General features: G+C 39.8%; 1 long non-coding RNA gene across 1 annotated transcript in view; it reads right to left on the bottom strand.

Moving 5' to 3' along the window:
* Positions 1-1,082: 1,082 nt before the first annotated feature.
* Positions 1,083-16,108, bottom strand: part of LOC132609155 (uncharacterized) — a 37,725-nt gene continuing 22,699 nt past the window's right edge. The window contains exon 3 of the long non-coding RNA XR_009570718.1: positions 1,083-1,099. This is a non-coding gene — a long non-coding RNA (uncharacterized LOC132609155). The remainder of the gene's footprint in view (positions 1,100-16,108) is intronic.

Genomic DNA, 16,108 nt, shown 5'->3' with positions numbered 1-16,108 from the left:
ACCAGCTGATTTCCACCACCCATTTTGGTAACCTATCGGATAACTCCGGTTTATGCATTATATTTCATAACGGGCAAGTTGTTATTACACATATGGGGTGACATTGGAAGAATGGTTTCAACTTTCTAGATGCACTCAACAATGCTAATGCAAGATTTCGAGGTAGGGATAACACTTTTCGGCGCCCAAAGTCCTACTAACATAATAAATCGGAAATTGTGTACCTTTTTCTTCTCGGACAAGAACACCGCTTACCTCTATTTAAGGTACGACCAAGTATAGGTACAACTGCTCATCGGCCTTCGGTGTGTGCAACAAAGGCGGGCTTGACAGGTGGTGTTTCAATTCATCTAAGGCTCGTTGACACTTGGGTGTCCACACGAAGTCATTCTTTTTCTTGAGTAGGGATAAGAAACGGTGACTTCCGTCGGAGGATCTGGAAATGAATCTACTTAACGTCGCGATTCTCCCGGTCAGTCTTTGCATACCCTTGACATCTTCGATCACTTTGATGTTCTCGATGGCTTGTATCTTGTCTGAGTTGATTTCTATTCCTCGGTTGACACCATGAACCCCAGAATCTTCCCAACCCTACTCCGAAGGCACATTTCTCCAGGTTCAGCTTCATGTTGTACTTGCGCAGGACATCGAAGGTTTCATGCAAATGCTTTAAATGGTCCTCTGTTTCCAGGGACTTAATGTCACACCCTAATCCCGCTAGGGTGTGATGGGCACCCAACCCTTACTTAGAGCCGAGCGAACCCTCTGACTCTTAATACACACATAACCTCTTTGAACCTTTAAATCAAGTAAACATGAAATACATAGTAGGCTTTCAGAAATATTCTTTTTCTTTGTTCTTAAATCAACAAAATCTGTAATCATATGGAATTTATCACATAACACAAAATGACACATCGGCTGATGGAGCCGCTTACAAAACTGACATTCTATACCCACAACTCTGTCTGCAAAGTCTCTAACATTAATCAGACATCATAGCACACACACTCTGACTCGGCAGCACTCCAGGAGCAAGTGGAGCTTTCCAACTCCGCTGGAACATCTTCTGTAATAGCTTCAACTCATGTGGGTGTACCTGCGCGGCGTGAAACGCAGCCCCCGAAGAAAGAGGGGTCAGTACGGAAAATGTACTGAGCATGTAAGGCATAGAATACAGAAAACGGAACCATAATCGAAACAAGCAGTACAAAGGTAAGTACATCATTCAGAGTACCAACATGCTTATTTTCCAAACACAAATCGTATATGCCGAAGTCATATGTCAGAAGGAGTACAGCAAGTAAGTAAATCATCCAGAGTGCCAAAATGCTTACTTTCCAAACACAGACTGTGCGTACTGACATCATATGTCATCACCTACATATCATCATATACAGATATACATATAACTGATAGTGCTGTGGAACGTACAGCCCGATCCATATGTAATATAATAGTGCCGAGGAACGTACGGCCCGATCCATATATATATAACATATACTGCCGAGGAACGTTCGGCCCGATCCATAAATATAATATATACTGCCGAGGAACGTTCGGCCCGATCCATAAATATATTATATTGCTGCGGAATGTGCAGCCCGATCCATACATATATTATATTGCTGCGGAACGTGCAGCCCGATCCATATATATATTATATTGCTGCGGAACGTGCAGCCCGATCCATATATATTATATTATTGCCGACATCATATATCAGAAGAAATACAGAGGGTAAGTAGCTTATCCAGAATATCAGAATGCTTACTTTTTGAAACACAAATGATGCATATCAAAGTCATGCATAGGGCACAGGAACATGGTCGCCACTCCTGTCTCTGGCGCCATAACACATCATACTCTAGAAGACTTCATATCTCTGAACATCTTCGTCACATAACACATCATAGCATATACACGGTACCCGGGACATATCATACTCCGGGGAACTGGACACATCATACTTCGTAACATATACACGGTACCCGGGGACCGGACATATATACACGGTACCCCGGAACCGGACACATCATACTCCGGAATATATATATGGAACCCGACCCTCAAGCAAGGGACTCAGCGAACCATACGCACGATACATACCGGCCCGGGACTCGATGAAGGAGCCAATGACACATGCACAAGCAGAGTAGTGAGAAACTATATGCATATAAATCAATTTTGAGACTCGATGGACAAGTACGCTTACCGACACCTGAAGGCTCAGAAACAGGTTTCGGATCAATCCGATTTAGTATAAGAAAGTTATGAGCGTTTGAAGTACAGAACCTTCTATGAACGTTTCAGAAGCCGTTTTTGGAAAATCAAAGCAACAACCATATCAAGTACCTTTCGGATATCGTTATGGATCAAATCAAATATAACTTTTGGAACCATATGTACGTGAAAGTTACGGACATTTTTACCACAGAACTTTTACAAACATTTCAAAGCAAATCCGAGATCTTTTACGAAAGTTAGGGACATTAAAACTTACAGAACTCTTTTAGAAACACAATTCTTTATGCTTATCTCGTTATTCAATCATATAATAAGCTCGATCATATCAGACATACTTATATCAGAAGTGAATCAGAATCATAGAAAACCTCAGAAACATATCAAACAGAGCTTCGGAATCATGGATACATATCAAAACCATATGAAGTAGCTTATTTATTTATTAATCATACAATAGACTCAACCATACGAAACATTCTCATGACAAAAGAGAATAAGCATCATAACCGAGCTCGGAATCAAAGAGTAGAGTTACCCCAAGGCGCGTGTCAGGTCATACCTTACTTAGCTCTAGGACATGCCAAAAGAAAGAAGGGGTAAGTCTTACATACCTGTTCGACCGCTTATAAGCTACGCTTATTCGTCCAAGCTTGTAAGTCTACATTTAAAAGGAATTTATGCTAATGTTATCCTTTTCATCGCACATTTGTACCATATTTCAAATCATACTATTTTATATTCTGCCGAAAATCGGGCAGCATCTCCCCTGTTTATATGCCTAGCCCGAATTCTCAATTCAGCAACCAACAACAACAACAACAATACCAACATTAATCATAATATTTCCAATACCAACGTATGCCATAAAACAACCCACACATTATTTTCTAAATTCCTCAACCAACCAAATTTGCGATATAACTATTTAATAATTTTATTTCCGTAAGGGAGTCGAAATTAATACTAACAACATCAATAATGACATCCTCCACATTCTACAAGTTGCATACTTTTATTTTCATTCAAAATTCTCTTCAAATCTCATTCCATAATTCACAACGCCAACAAACGAATTTATCACACTATTTTCTCCGTTCTAGTTCGGTAGAACTCTAAATAAACTTATTAGCAATGAAAAGGAACCTTAATCTTACCTCAAGTGTGCAGCCACCACGTCCACCCCTTCTTTTTGGTTGATTTTTAGCTCAAATTGGAGCCAACGCAACGTAGAACACTTTTCTCTTCACGGGCTTCGGGATTCGGGGCTCAGATTTTGGTCAAAATTGATCTTTTCTCTCTAAGCTCTCTTCTCTCTTTTTCTCCAGAATTTTCTGGGTGTTGTGTCCTGAAAAATGAGGAGAAAAGGCTGATATATCACTTAAATAAACATGGGTCATGGGCCTAACCCGGTTGGGCCTAACCCACTGACCTTTCTGACTTACAACGTCCATATCTCCTTATCCCGACGTCGCCTGTGGACCCACGACCTATGGTTGGAAATATAATTCAATTATATACAACTTATATTTCTTGGTATTTTTTCAAATTCCAAACTTATGATACTGTAGTTTCCCCTCGAAGTCAGATCACCCGGAAACGTTACTTAAAAATATTTGTTTGGAGGACTTTCACTTTGATTTGGATCAAGGGTCCTTCTTGAGTTGTGTTTGACTTCACATATGTGATTCATATAACTTGTCACGTGTTCCTAAAAAATCTCGATGTGTGGGCCCCATCTCCGCTTACGAATAATCCGACGTACAAAAAATACGAAATATAATACTATCAACGTGAGTTTAAATTATGTAGTAACAACGTGATTGTCAATGTTTGAGGAAGCACGTGTCATGCTCAGGATCTGAAAATGCGGGGTATAACACTTAACTAGCATGTCGTCAATATAAACTTCCATCGTTTTCCCTATTTGTTCTTCGAACATTTTGTTAACTAGGCGTTGATAGGTAGCTCCGACATTTTTTAATCCGAAGGGCATTACGTTATAACAACAAGTTCCATACCGAGTAATAAAAGATGTTTTATCCTGATCTTCCGGGTTCATTTTGATCTGATTGTACCCAGAGTATGCATCGAGAAAACTCAGCAGGGCGTGTCCTGCCGTCGCATCTATCATACGATCGATGTGTGGCAAAGGAAAAGAATCCTTCGGACACGCTTTATTTAAATCTTTGAAGTCGATGCACATTCTAAATTTGTTACCTTTGGTACGACGACTACTTTGGCTAACCAATCCGGGTATTTGACCTCCTGAATGGATCCTATTTTTAATAACTTTGTTACCTCTTCTTTGACAAATGTGTGCTTGACTTCCGACATTGGCCTTCGTTTTTATTTGACCGGGCGGATACTCTGATCCAAGCTCAAACGATGAATGGTCACTTCCGGTGGGATTCCTGTCATGTCTAAATGGGACCATGCAAAACAATCTGAATTAGCTTTAAGAAATTAAATTAACTTATTCCTGATCTCCGGGGTGAGTCCCGTGCCTAGGATTACCTTTCTAATCGGGAGATGAACGAAGAGGACAACTTGTTCCAGTTCTTTTATTGTTGACTTCGTTGCATCAGATTCGTCCGGCAGTACGAAGGATCTTGGCACACCGAAATCATCTTCCTCGGCCACCTCATTCTGTGATTTTTATTTGGTCTTTTTGTTCGCAGCCGAAGCCTTAGTGCGGTTTACTGTATCGCCTTTGGTGCCAGTTCTTTCGGTACAGCTTCCTTGACTGCGAACATTTCTTTGGCAGCGGGCTGTTCTCCACGTATTACTTTTATCCCGTCGGGGTTCGGGAATTTTAGCATTTGATGTAATGTGGAAGGTACTACTCTCACCATGTGTATCCAAGGTCCCCCGAACAGGGCGTTGTACTTCATTTCTCCATCAGTGACGTAGAACTTGGTGTGTTACACGACCCCGACTATGCTCACGGGTAGTGTGATCTCTCCTTTATTGGTTTCATAGGCCATATTGAATCCGTTCAAGACCCTGGCCATTGGTATGATTTGGTCTATCATGCCGAGTTGTTCGACGACCTTCCATCGAATGATATTCGCCGAGCTACCTAGATCAATTAAGATATGATTAACGTGAGCTTTAAAAATAAGTACTGAGATTACCAGGGGGTCATTGTGAGGCTGAGTGATGCCTTCTACTTCCTCATCATTGAACGAACTAAATCCGTCTAGTATATAGTCCCTACTCCTTTTTTCCCTCGTGATAGAGAACTTTATTCTCTTCATGACAGGTCCTCGTGGTGTTTCGACCCCGCCTACAATCATGTTGATTACGTGTTGGGGTTCTTTCGATTCAGCCTTTTTTTTTATTTCCCTGTTCCTGTAGTTATTGTTCCCCCATTCACTCAAAAATTCTCTAAGATGTCCGTTCTTGAGTAATCAGGCTACTTTATCCCTTAACCCTCTGCAATCATCGGACCGATACCCGTGGGTACCGTGATAGTCACATATCAATTTTGGATCCCGCTGTGAAGGGTCGGTTCGAAGTGGCTTCGGCCATGTTGCTCCTTCGATCTTTCCAATCGCTTCCACCGGGGTCGAGGGGTCAACATTAAAATTATATTCCGAAATCCTCAGATTTTACCCCGTATGTGAGGCAGTGGTGGAGTTGGTTTTATACTGGAGTCCCCTGCTTGATGAACCTCAATCAATCCGTCTGTCTCCTCGGTTGATCCATCTGTCTCTTCGGTTCATATGAATACCGGGGTTGCTGGTGCTTTTCTCTGATCGGAAACCAAGCCTCACGGATGGGTATGGATGATACCTGTCCAGTGCGTTGTATTCTGGTTCAAATGCCCTTTTTGATTTATCGCTTCTTGTCCGAGTTACCGGACCTGGGGGAAGGCCAAGTTGATCATCCTCTACTCTGATTTTTGATTTGTACCTGTTGTGCACATCGGCCCAAGTCGTAGTACATAATTCTAACAAGTTCTCCTTTAGTTTGAGTAAAGCGTTTGAACTTCTTAGATTAAGTCCCTTTGTGAACGCTTGGGCGGCCCATTCGTCAGGGACTGGGGGTAATAACATTCTTTCCTGCTGGAACCTAGTAACGAACTCTTTGAGCCGTTCATCATCCCTTTGGAAAATCTAGAACATATCGGCTTTCCGTGCTTGTACCTTTCGTGCCTCTGCTTGAGCCTTCACGAAGGCATCCACAAGTAACTCGAAGGAGGGGATTGAGTGTTGAGGTAGTGAACTGTAATACTGCATTGCCCCTTTGGTTAAGGTTTCACCGAACTTTTTCAAACTTACTGATTCGATCTCATCTTCCTCGAGATTATTGCCAGCAATAGCACTCATGTATGCACTAATGTGTTCTTGGGGTTCGGTAGTTCCGTCGTACTTAGGTATATCTGGCATTTTGAACCTCTTCGGGATCAACTTCGGTGCCGCGCTCGGGGGAAAGGCCTTCTCACGATGTATTTTGTTTCTTGACCAGTGAGAATCGGAGGTGCTTCCGGAATTTGATCCACTCGAGAATTGTAGTCATCCATTTTTTTCTCGTTGGAGTCTATCCGTTTAGTCAAAGCTTCGAGCATCCTTATCATCTCAGATGACTCATTGATCGGCCTGTCCTGACTGTCACCGACCTCGATTTCTCTTCGAACCTGTTCAGAAACCCTATCCAGTTCAGGTGACAGCGCATCGCTAAGATCCCTTTGGATTCGGATGATAGCCTTCTGTTGTTGTTGCATGGTGACATGGTGTTCCTACAACAAATTATAAATCAAACGTAAGTTAACTTCCTCCGCCTCTCCTCCGGGTACTCCATGCCTATCCGCATCATCAGCACGCGGGTTTTGGACGAGCTGATTGTTGACTGGATCGATGGCGGGTGCGTTATTGAGTGGCACCGCATTGAGGTTAGTGTTGTGTTCACTGGATTCATCTTCGTTGAGGTGAACGGAGTGGCTAGGGTTTGACATGGTGTAGCCTGAAATCACAAAAACAAAGAAACCAAGCGAAGGTTGTTTATATAAGCCGTCACTATTATCCTTAGCCCCACGGTGGGCGCTAAACTGTTTATCCTCAAAGAGAAATAATTGAATTTGTACGCGGTTTAAAGAATATGTGACTTGAACTTAACATCAAAGGAAAGATCTAACGAATAAGAATTAACGAAAAAACATTATGAAAATCAAACAGAGTAAATGAGCCTGAGTTTTGAGATGTCAAGTTCGGTGGGGAAAAGATCCTTGCTCGGATTACGCTCGATAGGTTCGATTTGGGGAAATTCCTTCCCCGAGCTGTTGAACGGACAGTTGAGTCCAAAGAACGAACAACAAAATAATACTAAAAACAGAGGCTTAAATGGAGAGAAACTTTTATTACCAACTCGAATGTATTGTTTAAGACGATTGTGATGCCCTCTAGTGGAGTTGATACATGCATTTAAATAGTGTAAGTGTCCTACTAGTACTAGGATACACGAGCCCTCAAGTGGGTTAATGCGGTTCCTATACAATCGGACACGTCTGTTAGTGGCGCGATCTTCGGCGATAAATCAGGGGAAGATAACCTTCTGTTGATTCGGGCTTATCCTTTTGAACATTATTCGGGTGCAACTCCTCGGACTCGCTAGCTCAGATTCAACAACGGTACCATTTCACGGACTGTTACCTAACGAACCCTCGATGAAATCGGATTGAACTTTTTATTAGGTTCTCACCGTACACACTCATGTCTGAGACCAGCAATGTTTTGCTGAACTAATTTTTTTCCCCTCAAAATACCACTTCCAGTGAGTGGTTAATATCATAAATAAAAAGAATTGTTTACAAAGAGGATGAAATAAAGAAACATAAGAAAACCTGCAGAATAAGAATACTGCAGCACAAAATTCTACCAAACAACTAAAAGGAAACCAGCAAGATCAAATGATCAACTAATCCTTGGAAGCAATAGGATGATCATGCCAATCAATGTTGATGCCTTGGACTGATGCCATGCTTGAACACCTGAAAGCTCTCGCCAGGTGCAATGTTATCAAATCCAACTGAAAATTCTTCAGGCAATCAAATGCTGGTTAGCAATCTGCAAACTATAGCTTCAATAATCTGTGATGTAGCTAACTTAAACTTAAGGACAATTGTATGAGAAAAAATAAACTCTACTATCATGATCTAGTGGAATTAACATCATAAGATGTTGATACCACCACTAGTTCAATCTATAGATTTTCATCTCACTCATACGAGCCTTAGAGCAAGCTACTTATGTACACTAGAAACACAACCGGTCTTGATTTGTAGTAGTGTTTCACTCAACTGCCCCTTTCCTAAGCACTGCTTTCTTGATATTTGGAGTCTGTTGCTTGTCCAAATTAATAAGTCTTTTTGCTGCAGTTGGCAATTGTTGAAAATCATCAAACTGATAAGCACCTGCAAAATCAAAAACCAGGTTAGTAAAATAATCTGCCAAGGAGTTGCCCTCTCTTAGCACATGCGTGATTTGCACTGTGTTCCCATCTCTCAATATATTGATTGCTTTTGTCTCCATTGCCACATGCCAAGGGACCTTCCAAATGCCATCTAAAATGTTCTTCATAGTTAATGAATCAATCTCCAGAATTACTGGAAGCAACTGTCTTTCAATGCAGAAATTTAGTCCTTCCTTAATAGTCACTGCTTCTGCAACCATATTTGTTGTATCAGACAATCTCCTACCTCTAGCATGAATCAGATTCCCTTCATGGTTTCTAATACAAAAGGCCGCTGAAGATGGACCTGGATTCCCCCTAGATGCTTCATTTGTATTACATTTGTACCACCCATTAGGTGGAATATGCCATTGCACCAACTTATAGCCCATGATAGGTTTGTAACTGCCCAAATATTGTACCAGTAGAGGCCATGATACAGGAACTTTTTCCAACCATGGAAATTTGTATCTTATCAACAAGTAAAGAGTTTGGCTAATATCATGAATTACTCTGCTGAAAGAGTAAGATCCACCATACAATATTGTATTCCTTCTCTTCCATATAAACCACAAGACCACTGCTGGTGCTGCCTGATACACTACTTTCCCCATCTCATTAGCCTTTGTATCCCACCATTTGTATATTTTTTGTTTCACTTGTATGAAAGGGCCTTGGATACCTGCTGCAGCTGAGAAATACTTTCATACATTCATGGCAAAAATCCCATTAAGGAACAAATGATCCAAAGTTTCTAATTGTGGATTAGGACAGCATAAGCATCTAGATACAACACAAAATCCACACTTTGCCAGAACTTCATCTATAAGTAACTTTGCCTTTCATAGTCTCCATAAAAAGAAAGCAATTTTGAATGGCAATCCTTTCACCCAAATTTGTCTAAAATGCTGCTCCACTTGTTGTCTAGATCTCATCAATTCCCAAGCACTACTAACTGTGAATTTCCCAGTAGAGGACTTCAGCCACCAAGGATGATCACATTCCTCACTCATTATAGGATCAGGCAACTGTTGTTGTACATGTTCCACCAGATATTCAGGAAACAAATGTTGCATTAGGCCACAATTCCACTCTTCTTCTATCATAATATCCTGGACTTCAACATTTGCATTAATGACTTGCAAACTATCAAGTTGATACAATGGTCCCAACTTAGACCAATTGTCATACCACAAGCTAGCTGTTCCATTTCTTGGTTCCCACCATATTTGTTTCTCTACTAGATCTCTATTTTCCAACATCATTTTCCACACCTGAGATCCACCTCTCCATTGAACCAGTGAAGGAATTTTCTTTTTTTACAGTATTTGTTCCACATAAATGTAGTCCATAAAGATTTACCAGTCCTAAATTTCCACCATAGCTTGAAAAACATTGCTTTGGACACATCAAACATGGATCTAAATCCCAATCCCCCTTCATGTTTAGGCAAGCAAATATTAGGCCAAGAGGACCAATGTCTGCTTTTCCCTTCTTCCTTGTTGCTCCAAAAGAACTTTGCAAACACTTTATGTATCTCATTAATCACACATTTTGGAGGTACCACTGTAGACAGTAAATGAATGGGGATACTTTGTAATACAGATGTAATTAGTACTAATTTTCCTCCATATGAAAGTATTCTACCTTTCCATGCTTGTAACTTATCTTTCACCTTTTTGATGATCTCAGCATAATAAAATCTTCTCTTCCTAGCATGAATAATAAGACAGCCCAAGTAGATAAAATGAAATTGTCCTCTAGTCATACCAATTCTTTGTTGCACCAGATGTACCAACTCATTAGACACATTTGTATGTACATAAAAGGCACTCTTCTGCTGGTTTATCTTCTGACCTGATTGTTGCTCATACTCCTGTAGTGTCTGCATTATCATATCTAAAGAAACTTGATTTGATGAGGTGAAAATGATTGTGTCATCTGCATACACAATGTGATATAAATTGACACTCCACTTTGGCATACCAAATCCAACATACATATCATTTTCAAACATAGAATTCAATGATCTTGTTAGAACTTCTGCTGATAGAAGGAATAGTGCAGGTGATAGAGGGTCCCCTTGTTTCACTCCCCATGTTGAATGGAAGAATTCATGAGCTTGACCATTAATCAAAATAGAATACCAATTATTAGCTAATAGTCTCCATATCATATCCACAAACATCTCTGAAAATCCCATTTTCTTCAAAACTTCAATGAGAAAAGACCATGACACTCTATCATAGGCATTTGTCATGTCAAGTTTAATTATAACATTTACTGGTTTACCCCTTTTTCTGATATCAGTCACTATCTCCTGTGTCAACAACACATTTTCTATAATATTCCTTCCCTTCACAAATCCAGACTGATTTGCAGAAATAAGATCTGGCAACACTTTTTCTAACCTATCATGCACCACCCTTGATAATACCTTATTGATGAAATTGCTCAGGCTTATGGGCCTCATATCAGAATAGGTTAGAACATCATTTTTCTTTGGAAGAAGAACCAGGTTTGTATGAGTTATTGACTTGGGACGAGATTGACCATCAAAGAAAGCCTCAGTGATCTTTACTATATCTATACTCACTATTTCCCAGCATGATTGGAAAAAATATCCTGTGAAACCATCCGAGCCACAAGCACTATCCCCATGCAACTCAAAAACTGCCTTCTTCACTTCCTCTAAGGTAGGAGAATCACACAACATTAAGTTTTCCCCAATAGAGATCATCTCAGGGATATGTTGCAAAAAAAATAATCTGTGTGACTAGTATCTTGAGAAAATTGGCTCTAATAAAACCTGATTGCTTCATCTGCTATTTGTTTCTCTTCCTCTAACCATACTCCTTGTTCATTCTAGATCTTTTTCAGCTGCAACCTCCTCCTTCTTCCATTCACTAGATTGTGAAAGAATCTAGTATTTCTTTCTCCTTCATAAAACCATGTAACACCATCCTTCTGCCTCCAAAACTCCTTTCAAAGTGCAAGTACCTCTTGTATTCTACATGTGCCTGATGTAGCACCATTCTATTAATATCAGTAGGAGAATCTTCAAATAATTGCTCTTTGATCTTTATAATGCCCTCCCTGATAATCAGCTGTTTAAACATATCTCTAAATGTATCTTGACTCCATCTCTTCAAAGCTAATTTGGTATTCTTCGTTTTCAACTTAAAATCCAAAAATGGATCTCCAGTTTCTGGTACCTTCCAATGTTGCAATACCACTTCTTTGAATGATGCATTATCTGTCCAAAATTTCAAAAATCTAAAAGGCCTAGAAATATATTGTCCTTGAACACCACAAGAAATAAGAAGAGGAGAATGATCTAAGCATGTTCTTGCTAAGTGTTCAACCTCCAATCTTCCAAACCAATTTTGCATCTCCTGATTGATAAGGATTCTATCTAACCTTTTAAATATACAGTCATTTCCAGCTCTGCCATTCCACCAAGTTGTTACACCTCGAAAAAATATTCGTTGATACACAGTGGATAGAATAACGAGGGGCATGAAGTATACAGTGTTTCAATAAGTAAGAAATAGCATTGGATGATCCTAATTGAGATTTTGAAGGCATTCGAGGTAATAGAAGAAAGTTTGCCAAGAAAGGCAAGGCATACGTTATGTATCGGAAAGGATTTATGAGTAACGAATTAATGATGACTTGATGATATTTTGGAGAAGAGCTATAACGTCCCTTATATTGTTAATGGGGTGTTAAACAAGTGTTAAGAAGGTTCCATAAGAATTGGAGATCAAACCAGTCGGCGAGAACGAAATCGAAATAGCTGGGCATTATACGGCCCAACATACTGGCCGTATAAATTATACTGGTTGTATTTTAGGCCGTATATTTAGCCCAGATTGGCAGCATTCACTGGACCAAATCTACGGCCAGACATACGGTCAGTATAATTTATACGGACCGTATGTTGGTCCGTAGAAACAAGACGGGACAGATTGTGTATTATTAAAAAGGGGATCAAGTTCATTTCATTTCATTTCCCCTTCACTCCCCTTCTCTCTAGAACTCTCTAAAACATTTCTCCACACTTCATCTACAAGAATCCAAGAGAGAGTAAGGATCAACTTCATCAAACCAAGGAAATCAAGTGTAAGAAACTCATTAGAGTTCATCCAAGTCAAGAAATTCCAATGGAAGTGAACTAGGGTTTTGGTGTAAGAGGAGTATTTCCGCTCAAGGCTTATTCCTACACTATCTAAGGTAAGTTTTATGATCATTCTATGTTGTTTAAGGTATTGAGAAGTTGAAACACTTGGATTGTAGAAGGATATAGAAAATGGGTCACAAAGATGAGAATAATGAGATTTTGAGTAGTAGTTTAGAATGAGTCATGAATATAGATATGTTGTGATTGTAAGTATATTATAAATGACATTTAGGACAAGGTATAGGTATTATAAGCAAGAAAACGTACTAGTATACTACGACTACGATTATGGATGAATTGAAGTGAAATTGTGGAATGTGGGTAATGTAGATGAATAAAGATTGTTGGTTATAATGTTGTTAATATTACTACAGACGTTTGGGAATTGATATATGATACGAGGAAAGTTTTATAAACTAAGGAAATGCTGCCAAATTTTCTCTAGCTTTAGTAAGCACGTTCATATAATCGGTTAGCTAATGTTAATGTGAATTCTCTTGAAGGTAGAAACGTGAGCATTAAAAGAGAACAATCAAGTGATGGAATTGTTAAACGAAAGAGGTATGTAAGGCTAGTCCCTTCTTTCTATGGCATGAATCCTCCTATCTTTCCATGATTTTCCTACATATCGCAAATTATGAGTCTACGATTTAAAGAGCTTCATACAAGATAAAGAAAAGAGATACGTTACGAGCATGACAATACTGACGATGAATCTAAGTCTAGAAGTCCTAAAGCTCATAATATGACATTCCTACGAAGCTAATGATCCTTATATGATTCCTATGATATTATTTTCCCTACCTCTCCATGACTTTCTTACATTCCGGGAACTATGAGTCAACGTTGATAAAGAGATTCTTATGAGATAAAGATGAGAAATATGTCATGAATACGATGATAATGATGACGATGAGCACGTTAAAGAATCCTAAAGTGAGATATGATACCCATGAAGTTAATGATTCTAAGTATGGTTCCATTGATGCTTTTTCTTGTGTACACTCACCTTAAAACGTTAGTCCCTTCAAGGTGAGATATGATGATTATGATTACTTCATAATGTAATCGGGGGTCCACGACCTCATGTCACCCCGCCATCGCCATAGTTGCCTTTAATGTTCTAATGTATGCTTTAATGATGGATGTATGGTAATGCTAAGGATGATGTTGATTTCATTTATGTATTTTTTTTATGTATATGTATGTATGTATGCATAGCACTCCCGCTGCACAGTTACATATAGCATCGAGTCCCGGAAGGGTCGAGCCCGGATAGCATCGAGTCGCGGGAGGGCCGAGTACGGATAGCATCGAGTCCCGGGAGGGCCGAGTACGGATAGCATCGAGTCCCGGGAGGGCCGAGCACGGATAGCATCAAGTCCCGGGAGGGCCGAATACGGATAGCATCGAGTCCCGGGAGGGCCGAGTACGGATAATATCGAGTCCCGGGAGGGCCGAGTACGGGTGATACCAAGCCTATATGGCCGGGTACGTGACTGAAATGCATTGTAAGTTATTGCATATGTAAGCATGTGGATGTAACAAGTGTATCTCTAGGAGAATAAAGGGGCAACTACGTATGACGAATATTTAAAAAGTATTATGATAAATGAACGGTTCTTTTATCTTATGCTATCCCTCACGCTCTTATCATGTTATTATCCATGCCTTACATACTCAGTACATTGCTCGTACTGACGTCTTTTTTCTTTGGACGTTGTGTTCATGCCCACAGGTAGACAGGGAGGCGATCCAGATTCATAGGAGCTTCTAGCAGACTTTGAGGGCAATCCATTGTTCCGTAGGTGCCATTGATTTATTATTTTGTGTACATATATGTTTTGGGAACGACGGGGTCCTGTCCCGTCCATATGTCTAGTACTCTAGTAGAGGCTCGTAGATACGTTTGTGTGGGTAGTATGGTCTCACGATTTCCCACGTGTATATATGTATTATTTTGATAGCCAAAGGGCTTATGTATATATAAAGGTAAATATGTTTGAAATGAAAATGGTTTTCCTATGATTATGAGCATAAGAAATACGATTGTACGCAGAATGAGTAATAGAATGAATGGTGCTCGGTGGTTAGCCTCGGGTACCCGTCATGGCCCTAGCCGAGTCGTGACACAAGTAAATGGACTCCCTTTAAAACCAACCTCCAACAGTTCACATGATCCAATGCAATTTGCAAAATCTTCATAATCAGGGGAAATAATAGGAGTTCCACCTATCTTTTCCTTTTCATTTAACACTACATTAAAGTCACCTCCCGCAAGCCAAGGAAGATTCATATTATCATCCACCTGATACATATTTTCCCACAATTCCAGTCTCTCCAATGCATCACACTTGGGATACACAAGAGTAATGATCATTGATCTATTAAACTCTTGTAAGTGCAACTTAAGAGTTATTTGTTGCACAATGTCCAATATAACTTCCACATCTACAGCATCATTAGAAAAATACCATATTTTCCCATTGCAATTCGCAGCAGCTAAAGGCATATTCAATTTCCTCCTGCAACTCTGGATGTGCCTAACCTCTTGAAAAGGTTCCAGTAGAGCAATAAACATAAATTTGTTATGTCTATGTAGCATTTGAAGCTGATGAAAGGCTTTCTGAGTCCTTACAGATCTTATATTCCAGATAAATGATTTGATCATCATTTACTAGAACTCTTTGTAGCAACCCTCTTTGAAGCAACCCTGGTGGACTGCACAGTTTCACTTGCTACCTGTTTCTTCCCTTTTCTTTTCGATTTGTTAGATGCTCTTGGAGAAGTATCAACATGAACCTTAGGCTTTTCTCCTGATCCCTCACTTTTTGAACTCTGTCTGGTACATCTTTCTTGTTTCTCAATCTCCTTCAGAACAGGAAAACTATGAGAGACTAGCTCATGTAAAACCTTATTAGGAGAATTCTTTTTACTTCCTCATACTTCATCATGTTGACTATTCTTATTTAATATATTCTCTTTTTGAGCCTCATCTACACTAAGAACATCAACCTGTTGTTCATCTTGACCTGTATCATGCAAGTTCTTATCACTTGAGTCTGCAGTAAAATTGTGATCATCACCTTCCTCTGAAATTTGTGGATCCCCTATTTGTTCTTGTATCTGCTGATCTTCTATCTTCTCTGACTTGGTATCTTGGATTTTCTCTGATTTTTTACCCTTGTTCACTCCTACCATGGTTTCCATGTTAGTATGATCTTGTTT

This window comes from Lycium barbarum, chromosome 9, assembly GCF_019175385.1.
Source record: "Lycium barbarum isolate Lr01 chromosome 9, ASM1917538v2, whole genome shotgun sequence".
NCBI lineage: Eukaryota > Viridiplantae > Streptophyta > Magnoliopsida > Solanales > Solanaceae > Lycium > Lycium barbarum.
Note: the sequence above shows the minus strand (reverse complement) of the source record. Positions and strands in the feature narration are given on the sequence as shown.